This window comes from Sinocyclocheilus rhinocerous, unplaced genomic scaffold, assembly GCF_001515625.1.
Source record: "Sinocyclocheilus rhinocerous isolate Xijiao unplaced genomic scaffold, SAMN03320098_v1.1 scaffold225, whole genome shotgun sequence".
In the NCBI taxonomy this organism is placed as follows: domain Eukaryota; kingdom Metazoa; phylum Chordata; class Actinopteri; order Cypriniformes; family Cyprinidae; genus Sinocyclocheilus; species Sinocyclocheilus rhinocerous.
The window spans coordinates 659,295-670,217 of NW_015630532.1; the positions used below are offsets into that span (position 1 = coordinate 659,295).

The 10,923-nt window shown below is 37.1% G+C and overlaps 1 protein-coding gene across 1 annotated transcript in view; it reads right to left on the bottom strand.

Annotated features, from left to right (window-relative positions):
- The window catches only part of LOC107740476 (growth arrest-specific protein 2-like), a 25,325-nt gene extending 23,734 nt beyond the window's left edge, over window positions 1-1,591 (bottom strand). Inside the window, exon 1 of the mRNA XM_016552934.1 lies at window positions 1,545-1,591. The gene's annotated coding sequence lies outside the window, so the exon portion shown is untranslated. The remainder of the gene's footprint in view (window positions 1-1,544) is intronic.
- Between the last annotated feature and the right edge of the window lie 9,332 nt (window positions 1,592-10,923).

A 10,923-nucleotide genomic window follows, 5' to 3' on the forward strand; every position in this document is an offset into this window, starting at 1 on the left:
AATTGCAGAAATGTGGCAAAACATCTCTGGAGAGAACCTCAGATTATTAAATTCGAAAGTGCTTTCCATATTTGGATCAACATAGGCTACATTTGTGAACGCACATTTTCTGCAATGTCGCGCGTCAAGTGCGCTTCCGTGCGCTTACAGACTGCAATTTACAATCGCAGCTTCATTGTGCTGTTACTCCTCTCGAGCCGAATTTCACAAAATTGGTCAGCTCCCGACAGCATCAGGTGTTTTATTAATGGTGAGTATAATTAATTATTTATTTATTTAAATGAATGTAATCGATTAGATATAATAATATTTAGGCTATAATAGGCTATTATAAATCTGGTTGGTTTGTATTGGTGACATAATATGTAAATGATATGCGTGCGGCCCGTGAGACTTGCACTTGGACCATAGTGCAGCCCAGTTGAAAAAAAGGTTGAGAACCACTGGCTTAGAGGGACAGTTCACCAAAAAAATGTAAATTCTATGTGTATTTTAATGTGTGATCATCACACCCACCTTCATGTCTTTCGAAACCTGTATGACTTTCTTTTCTCCATGGAACACATCAGCAATTATTTATAACAGATTGCCCAAGCTGATCTTTTTAATGTAATGAAGGTAAAGGGGGGACATTTAGACTTTCATGGAATGACAGCCTACATTTTATGCTATTCCTCACAGAAAGCAAATGACATCAAATGACTACCACAGAATATAATATAATAATATATACATACTTAGGATATAATGCATTATGGTTGACTTTTATTGTCACCTTTTATTATATGGCAGAGAGCAGCACAAACATTCTTCAAAGCTTCTCCTTTTGTGGTCCACAGAATATAGAAAGTAAAACATGTTTAGAATGTCACGAGGGTGACTAAATTATTAAATATGTTTCATTTTTGGGTGAACTAACTGCAAATACTGTCTCGTCTTCCAGTCCTGATTACTGAGAGCTATACCGTGACAGTGAAACTTTTATTAGGCAGTAATAGGTGCCACAAGTAAATCTTGAACAATAACCTTATCACATTCACAGAAAATATAAAACCTTTAATGAACTTGTTTCTATGAGTGCAGAGTTAAGATTACAGATAAAGTCGTGCCCTGATGGCAATACTTTGATATTATTGCTGTGTAATTTTACATCATACATCAAGTAGGAGCTTTCACGAAACATTCACAATGAAGACATTTTCAGAAACAGCTCCTTTATACATTACATATCTGTAGGCTATCTTTGTGACCTAGCCAAACGAGTTTTGTTTTATGAAAAGCCATCTGTAAGATATTCAAAACAACTTACAATATATCTGGCCTCAGATCGGGAACAGCATACCATTACATTTCATTGACCGCTAGTGATATAAAAAAAAAAATTTAGAGTCAGACTTTGAAATAACCTGTAAGTAGGCTACTGATGAATTTGTTGACCTTTGCAAATAAATAACTTAAGTCTATCATATTAAATTCCAGTTGTATTTATTTTCTATGCTATACATCTCTTAAGACATAAAAACATGAGAGCCTACAGTGCCTACCTCTCCGTGTGTCCTCAGCAGATCCGCCAACAAAGTCACTGTCAAAACTTTCACTCTCTCCTCCAAACGCGCTCGGTGTCAAGTTGCATTTACACACTACCAGCGCTAATTCATCCGTGGCTTCGTGTTTAACAGTCATTCATATTTTTGTAGCCAGCTATTTCAGTGCTTGCAAACGTTTGTATACAAATTTAATAAAGATTAGGCCTAAGAGTTTTTAAGAGTTTTTGGGAGCAGTCTCTCCAATGTCTTTAGTGAGAATACTGTGGTTTTATAAACACGTTTAGTCATCTTCAGCTGATATCGTTCTTCATTATTAGCCAAAACGATAGAAGTAGCCTATTTGAAAATCGTGTACATCATATTTTCGTGATTTACAGAATTACGCGATGCATTATCAGGAAAAAATTTAGTTTTTTTTCAGTGGGATGAATTTGAATAAGGGCTATGATATTTCTGTCAGATCAGAAGATAAACTTCCTCTGTTGTTTCCCAGATTTGCATATCCGTGTTAGCCTATATGTAAAATCAAGTTTACGGAACGTGCAAACAATTTTTAAGAGCGTGGCTCAAGTCTTTGACCTTATTTGTTGGTTGGTTTTATCTTTTATCCATATAACATTCCAACGTTTCGTTCAGAGACACGCAGCAAATCATCTCTTGCTTGTATCCAAAAAACTATGAACACTCATTTACTTCAACCAGCAGATGGCGTCAATATCACTCATCTATAATAGGCATTGTCTTTGCTGTAAAACGTTAATTAGATGTTTTGTGGGATGAGTTTGCATCACTGTTAACTTCATTGCTGAGTAGAACTTTTTCGCAAGTCTAAGCATATTTTAAATATGTTTAATCTGAAATATCTTTTGTGAAAATGCTGATATTGCAAGATCATTTTAAAGGACCATAAATTACGAATTAATTGCAGTGTCCACGTTGATGATTTGAAATTAAACCATTAGGCCTAATTTATCATCCATTAGATAAGGACTCTATATGCCTTGTTTTAGGCCTGAAAGGGCGTGTCAAAAATGTCTGGTTTTCCCGCCCACTCGGTTGTTTGTGGCGGGTAATGGATAAATGTGTGTTCTCCCTAGTTATGGAGCCTTGGCTACACGACAGGGATCACTGCGCAGGACCGTGACAGATGGCGGAATTATGCGTGTCCTGGACAACCAAGGAACGCGTCTGGTGTTTGGACGGACACGTGCGAACACTAGGCACGTGCCTGTCCCAATTGGTCCCTGGGGTCTGTGGGGCCCGTTCACATCAGATGGGACCATCACCAATTGGAGTTCTTTCTCCCACAGCATTAGTCTTTATGCTCGATATAGACTCGTGACGTGTCCTGCATTCAACTAAAGACTACATCGAAATATTAATATTTCAGTAATTAAAGAATTCAACCATTTTCATTTAGATCAAGAAACAAAACCCACCATAAAAAGCAAGCGTGGAAACAGAATAAAGGGAGGAAAATAATCACATGTAGGCTATCATGTAGAGCTGGCGCCTGTCAGTCGCGCAGGTAAGTTAATTTACATCTCATATATGCGCCACGTCTTAATTTACTCGAAAAGGCACATATTTAATTATAGTATTGCGCCTGCTTGCAGACGGCCGAGTGAGGCAGTCACTGTTCATAAAATGTCAACTCAACATCCGGGTCAATGGCCTCAGGGTGAGACTGCAGTAATTACTGTACTGCAGCTGTCAGATTGTACACTGCTGCAGAGGACGTGAAGTTATTAGAGTTGCTGTTGTAAAAATGTGCCATTAGTGACATCGTATTTAGTACACATCATATCTTGAAACCGTTTAGTTTGCCGTTTGTTCCACATAGGACTATTCGCCACGAGTTGTTTTTTGAACTGTATACTTTGGTAATCATGAAATTAAATAATGTAATTTTTTTAAAATGATTTTAGTTACAATTTTCTTAAATATATATATATACAAAATAAACGTATTTCACGCAGTTGCAAGAGCAGTCTCGTGCGATTTATTCATAAAGTCGTCACTAGGTGGGGCTGCAGTATTCCTGTGGGTTTCAAGACGCTTCACAGGCTTGAGGGAGGCAAATCCATATCACTGTAATCAGATTTATATTTTCAGTTGTGTGAATAGGTACTGATGTTATATGATATTTTATTTTATTTTAGATTGTGCTAGAAATATCTGCACTGGAGACAAACCAAGCACAAAACAGGAACACATTCTTGTGATCCCTGTGGTCCTGATGCAACATCCTCCACTTTCTCTCTTTCGCTCTCGCTCTGTGTGTGTGTACAATAATATGATTACTTGTGAGCGGTGATGGGATCAAGTGTAGCTGTAATGTAATTAGCATATGATGGAGAACTGGCTATCAGTGCATTATCAGCATTCACTCATCCACATCACCAGGTCTGTAACAATGTCCAAACTCTGGACCGGTTCAATTTTTTATATAACAAACACTCACGTTAAACAAAACAGATGACTGCACTTTGTAATTATTGTTGATTTGATCAGAATGATCTCTGTCCCTTCTTTCCATCTCTCTTTTTCCACCACACATACACAGTCGCCTCACATTTGTGTTCTTTATAGCACAGTCTCAATAATTCATTGATTTTCTCCTAGTTTACAAAATATTCCATGACAACCACATTCCTTCTTTACTACTACAAGCATCTCTGTCTCTATGGCAACCTTCTCTGCTCTCCAAAGATTCAGAGAGAAAAGCCACAGGACAAAGAGTCCCAAAAAAGAGAATGAGATGGAGAGAGCCAAGGCCAGATATTTTATTTTATTTTAGATTGTGCTAGAAATATCTGCACTGGAGACAAACCAAGCACAAAACAGGAACACATTCTTGTGATCCCTGTGGTCCTGATGCAACATCCTCCACTTTCTCTCTTTCGCTCTCGCTCTGTGTGTGTGTACAATAATATGATTACTTGTGAGCGGTGATGGGATCAAGTGTAGCTGTAATGTAATTAGCATATGATGGAGAACTGGCTATCAGTGCATTATCAGCATTCACTCATCCACATCACCAGGTCTGTAACAATGTCCAAACTCTGGACCGGTTCAATTTTTTATATAACAAACACTCACGTTAAACAAAACAGATGACTGCACTTTGTAATTATTGTTGATTTGATCAGAATGATCTCTGTCCCTTCTTTCCATCTCTCTTTTTCCACCACACATACACAGTCGCCTCACATTTGTGTTCTTTATAGCACAGTCTCAATAATTCATTGATTTTCTCCTAGTTTACAAAATATTCCATGACAACCACATTCCTTCTTTACTACTACAAGCATCTCTGTCTCTATGGCAACCTTCTCTGCTCTCCAAAGATTCAGAGAGAAAAGCCACAGGACAAAGAGTCCCAAAAAAGAGAATGAGATGGAGAGAGCCAAGGCCAGACGGATGTTCTGTTTAGAATGAGCATCTCATAAAGAATACAAGATGACAAATGGAAATTCTCTCTTTCAGATACACACATTTTCAAGATATCTATCTATCTATCTATCTATCTATCTGTCTATCTGTCTGTCTGTCTGTCTGTCTGTCTGTCTGTCTGTCTGTCTGACTGACTGACTGGCTGTCTGTCTGACTGACTGGCTGTTTGTCTGACTGATTGTCTGTCGATCTGTTTATCTCGGTGCAGGTTTTTGGAACAGATGTCAGTGTGTTACAATATAGCCGTGCTCAGTGTTGCTGCAGCCATTCCGTGGTGTTGATGGGCAGCGTATAGGAAGAGAGAGCATATTGAATTTCATTGCTTCAGGTAGGGTTGGTGGGTGGGGCTAGAATGCCCCAGTGACGACTGCGTCAGAATGTGCGTCAAATTCTCACGTTTCAGAATAGTAACCTTGAGGGATGGGGTAAATGGAGGAACTACTTCTCTGCTGCATGAATTTGATATCACACTACTCAAAGTTTCACACACACACACACAAACCTTCACACACGCATCCATACTCATATTTTTAGTTCTCTTACAGTATACAAGCCATGCAAGCAAGTGCATGTGAGTTACGACAGCTCTCTGTCTGACCTTGAGTTGTTCATTGAATCAGGGGACGACTACTATCTCTTGGGTGCTGTAGCTGCGGAAACAGGTGTAAGTGTCTCCAGGTTCAGGATGACTCATCACATAGACATACAGCCACACTTATTCCTTTTTTTTGTTTGGTGTTTTGTTGTTGAAACATTCAAATACATGATCTTGTTAATTCAAACCTTTTCTTAAGCAGGACGAAGTGTGTCTGTCTGTATCTATCTATCTATCTATCTATCTATCTATCTATCTATGTCTTGGTCTGAGTCTCAAAAGTATACAGTGTATTGGTAGGCCGACTTGTATCCAGGATCGTGTGTTGTGTTAGATATGAATCTGATTTTTTTTTTCTCTAGAAAGGAGCATGAAACAAAAAAACATCAAATTTGAAATGTAACGGAATTCTGGGAATGTCAATTTACGGTTATTCACTGTAAATTATACAGTATTTTTCACTTCCAAAAACGGTATACTACCGTAAAATTTATGTCCAATACATGTACTGTCCAATACAGTTTTTCACCGTATATAGTAGGGGAATTTACCGTTAACCATTTAACAGGCTTTTACTGTAGCATTTTTACAGTCTTTTACCGTTAAATTCACGGTCATTTTTTACAGTGTAGAAACAGGAATGGAGGTGTAGAGCACTGAACGCTGGCCAGAAAAACAGAGTGTACTGAGTGAGAGCAAGTGTGTGCTAATGAGTCACCAACCATATCACCTCTGCCTTGTGTGAGTCACCTATAGGTACAATGATGAATGGGTAGAGGTGGAGAAGAACAGACAGACGAGATAGATAACAGACAGAATAGGTCAAATGTGATATGTTAAAGCATGTGTAAAACAAAGACTCAGTTTATTCAGATTTCAGTTTTCTCTGTCAGGACTCATTTAGGACAGATGGACACCTTATTTTATTCAGAGGCCCAAACTGAGCAAAAAATACAGAGTACAGTTTGGTGCAGCTGCTGATATTTATATGGCCAACAAGAAGGGATGAAATTCTGATAGCTTGTAATGCAAATCAATGAATCCTTTATAACAGAATACTTACAGTACATAAAATGCATAAATATCAGTTGTCACTCTATATCTCCCAGAAATATGTCTTAGTAAGATGATATTTAAATGCTTAGTTTTATGATCAAAGCCCTCTAGGTTTTGTATTGCGGTATACAGTGATTATTGAAAGATATAATACATGTTCCTTTAAAACCTGATCATATTTGATGCTCACATTTTAACTTGATTTTTTTCTGAAAAATAATAATAATAATAATCAAAATATGATGTATTAATAATCAAGGAAACACAGTTGCTTCAATCTAGTAAGTGTTCATCTTGAAATATTCGTAACAGTATAGAAGTTTACTTTATAAAAGAATCAGTAAAGATTTCATAGCAAAAAGACACGTGAACCACAACCTGACGGTGGAAGTTTTTAGAATTATATTAAAAGGCTTTTTACTTGCTAAAAAAATATAAACTATAATTCAGACGATAGAAAGGTGTGTAGTAGATTGTGTATAACAGGGATTTCAGCAAAGTTTTGATCATGTTGATAATTTAAAGGCCTTGGAAATGTGCGTATTAAATATGATCACTAGGCTTTGAGTGTTAATTTCATAACATCAACATAGAGACCGAAATTAATTCAGAAATGATGGACCTCTGAAAATAAAGTCCTTTTAAAATCAGCATTTCCTCAACAGACATATCCAATTAAACATATTTCTGCTTGGAGTTAACGTGGACTTAATGGTAGAGCAGGGCAAAAAGTATTTGCAGACAAACACAGCCCACACCTCTTCACTTACTCTTTGTAATCATCCAATTTTCTAGCTCAAACTACTGCCAATGTGTCCATGCTTGGCTGGTTCTTTGAAATCTGATTTCAGATATTAAAGCAGAAATAACACAAATGCAATATCTAACCGCATCTCTAGGTCTTCTTTGCAGATTTTTCTATATTTCATGTGACTTTGTTAAGTCATAAAAAGAGGAGTGTTAAGCACAAGCACTCTCCCAAGAGCTTTCTGAGATCTGTGCTCACACTTGGAGATTTTATTTTCACTTTTAGCTTTTTACAGGGTGTGTAATTTAACACTCTTTCACTGTGAAACGTGCACAAACACGCATGGGAAGATGCGATTTAAAGAAATATTATTTGTTTTTTTTTGTTTTTTTATTGAAATGTATTTGTATATATGTGTGTGTGTTATCACAGCCGTTAAAAGACACATTAATAAGAAAGTAGTTAGTCAGTTCATCAGTGCATTAGACAGCAAAGTGCCATTAATAATGACATCAAACCTGAAAAACCAGCAGGTGCCATAATGTGATCTCTTGCTTCTTGCAAAACAGCGTTAAATGCATTATGACAGCATATTCAAATAAATAAATACATGCAGATTAATTTAAGCACAAAAAGATCATCAAAGTATTACTCCAAAATTAGGCACATGCACGAAGTGAGCAATCAGAGGAAAGTTTGAACTCAACCGTCTCAACCTGTCTTTTCCCTCTCCCCTTCTCTCTGTCATCACTCTCTCTAATCTAAGAGCTTTACTTCCCCTCTGTCACCTCTGTGTGACTAATCAAATCTGCAGAGGAGGTGTCTACACAACAGGAGTGAAATCAATAATCAGGCTCATGAGGTGGGGAGCCAGTGCACCGTGTGTGCATGCAGTGTGTTTTGGGGGGCGGAGACAAACTAAACATACAAACTAATATCTATGAAGCATATACAATGTATTTGTATAATCTAGTAATTGTGTTTATTTGTATTTCTATTATATATAGAAAATATATATGTAAGAATATATATATATATATATATAATATTTTATTCATCCTTTCAGGAAGCTCTGCTCTCTCTTGGAGACCATTTTCAGTTTTACCGTGTTTTGTTCCTGATAAAAGTCTAGCTTTTTTCCCTGATGTTTCTGTACATGCATGTTGACAGGAGTCCTCTGCGCTGTATGACTGAAGTCTGTATGCCGACGTCTTAATGGGATCTCAAGCCCTCTTGAGGCCTGTGTGTCTCTCTCTTTTTTAATGAGATTTTACAGCCAGCCTGTGTCACCCTGCCATGCAGCAATAGGGGTCTGACGGGGAACAAAGGAGTTCTCATGGCTGCGAGTATGGGGCACACACCTCCCACTCCTCTCGTTCCCTCTGTTTCCTCTCTCTCTCTCTGTCTTTTTTCCTCTCACTTTCCCCCCTCACTCTGTTGGTTCCCATCTGGTGAAGGGGTATTGTGAGAGCTGAGTAAATAAAGCTCAGTCTGGCAGCATTGACACACACATACACACACACACACACACACATTCATACCCACCACCACACACAAAGAATGACTCCACTAATTGATTTCTAATTCTCTCCCTGTTGTTCATTTTTGTAATTCTGTCATTTATGCAAGAAAAAGTTATTTTATTATAGGTGAATATTTTCTTTAGTGTGGAAACACAAGTAAGACATTTGATGAGCATCTGCAGTTTTACAGTGCTTTCGAAACATTAAAGAGCTATACAAATGTTTGAAAACTTACATTAGGTGTACAGTATGAAAGATAACAGATATACGCAACATAATGTCCATTTCCTATGCGCTGTTTCCTCTGGATGTGTCCTGCCCCTCTGTGGGATGCATGTCTCATTGTGGACTGGCTTTCTAAAGGTCAGGCTTCTCCCCTGAGTCTTTCAGTCGCTCTTTCTCCTCTCTGTCATTCAGATGATGGTAAGGAGCACCACTGCATATTATGTATAAATGCAAAATGTAGCTCATCAGTTAACGGAACATATTATCCCCAGGAGTTATTGGCTTATATTTGATATTTAATTAAGCATGCTCATTTTATATATTTCATATATTGATATTTCATATTTGTTATGTTTTTGGAATATTGTAAATTTGCATTTCTAATAGAACTCACTTAATTCCATTTTAATTAATTAAAATTCACTTGTAACATTTGAAGCGGTCATGACGTGAGAAATCAAATTTCCCTTGATATTTTGGCATATAAGAGGTATTTGTACCATTAAAACATCCTGCAAGTTTCATAGCCTAAAACGTCTTCCGCATTATAAACAAAGCATTTATTTAATCAAGCTCCATAAATGGCTCGTTTAGATCTGAGGTGCAAGATCTACACTGGATACAGTACAGATGCGCGTTCGCTTTCCTACACAGTTCATGTGTTTGAGTCTGTCGTCAAATGGACAAATGGAGTCGTGTCCGAAGATTGTTCAGAGTATTTTGTTTTGTAAACGAGGTACAGTGTCATGGACATTTCACAAAGAAACATTTTTAGAAAGATGAAGCGGTACTAGATCTGACTGCAGCTGCATCACAAACCGTAAGTAATGATTTCATAACGCTTTGTCTGGAAATTACTGTTTTATGTTGATCATGTTGTCAAAACACTCATATCAAGAGACCACTGCAACACCTGCCCCCACTATGGATGCACAAGCGCCTCCGCTCCACAACAAAAATACATACACAAGCAAAAAACACAGGTTTATAGGCTACTTACAATGATGCACAGGTTTATACTTACAGTGAGGGGGCGGGGCACTGATACTTTTCCCTATGCAATGGCGTTAGCTAATCATAACAGTGGCCGATTACTGGCAAGCTTTAAAGGACCCGCCCCTTAAAACAGGTCGTTTTAGACAGAGGGTTAGAATGAGGGTTGAAAATAATCATTTTCCCACATGTATTTTTTTTTTTTTTTTTTTTTTTTGCATCAGGCAAAAAAACTTTATTAACTTTATAAGTTAACCTCAAGGAACATATTAATATAATAAAAATAATCCATGTCATGACCCCTTTAAAACAATTTATTTTAGTTTTATTTTCAAATGTTAATAATGACTGCTTAACGATTATGTTTTATCATTGTTGGCCAGAATAATTTACCATCCTTAATTTCCTAATTATGTACTGTGCAGAATGCAGTGAATAGAAGCAGCTAAGCTTGCCATAAGCTACAAGATTGTTAATGTTGAACATGCATTAAAATGATACGGTAACACTTTAGAATAATGGTCCGTTGTTAACAAGTAACTATGCAGGAAGTAATAGGTAGTACTACATTAACACTTAACTTAATACTAGGTTTATTTCAAACTTAAACATAGAATAATAAAAATTTTAATTCACTTAAAAATGTTAATAATTAGGAAGTGATGCTGACAAGCTCATGATTGAATTAGTTCACAATTATGAGCACTGTTTCGTGTCAGTTCAATATGTATCCCACTCCAAAAGACCTACTGGTAAAATATCACTAGTGCTTCACACAAA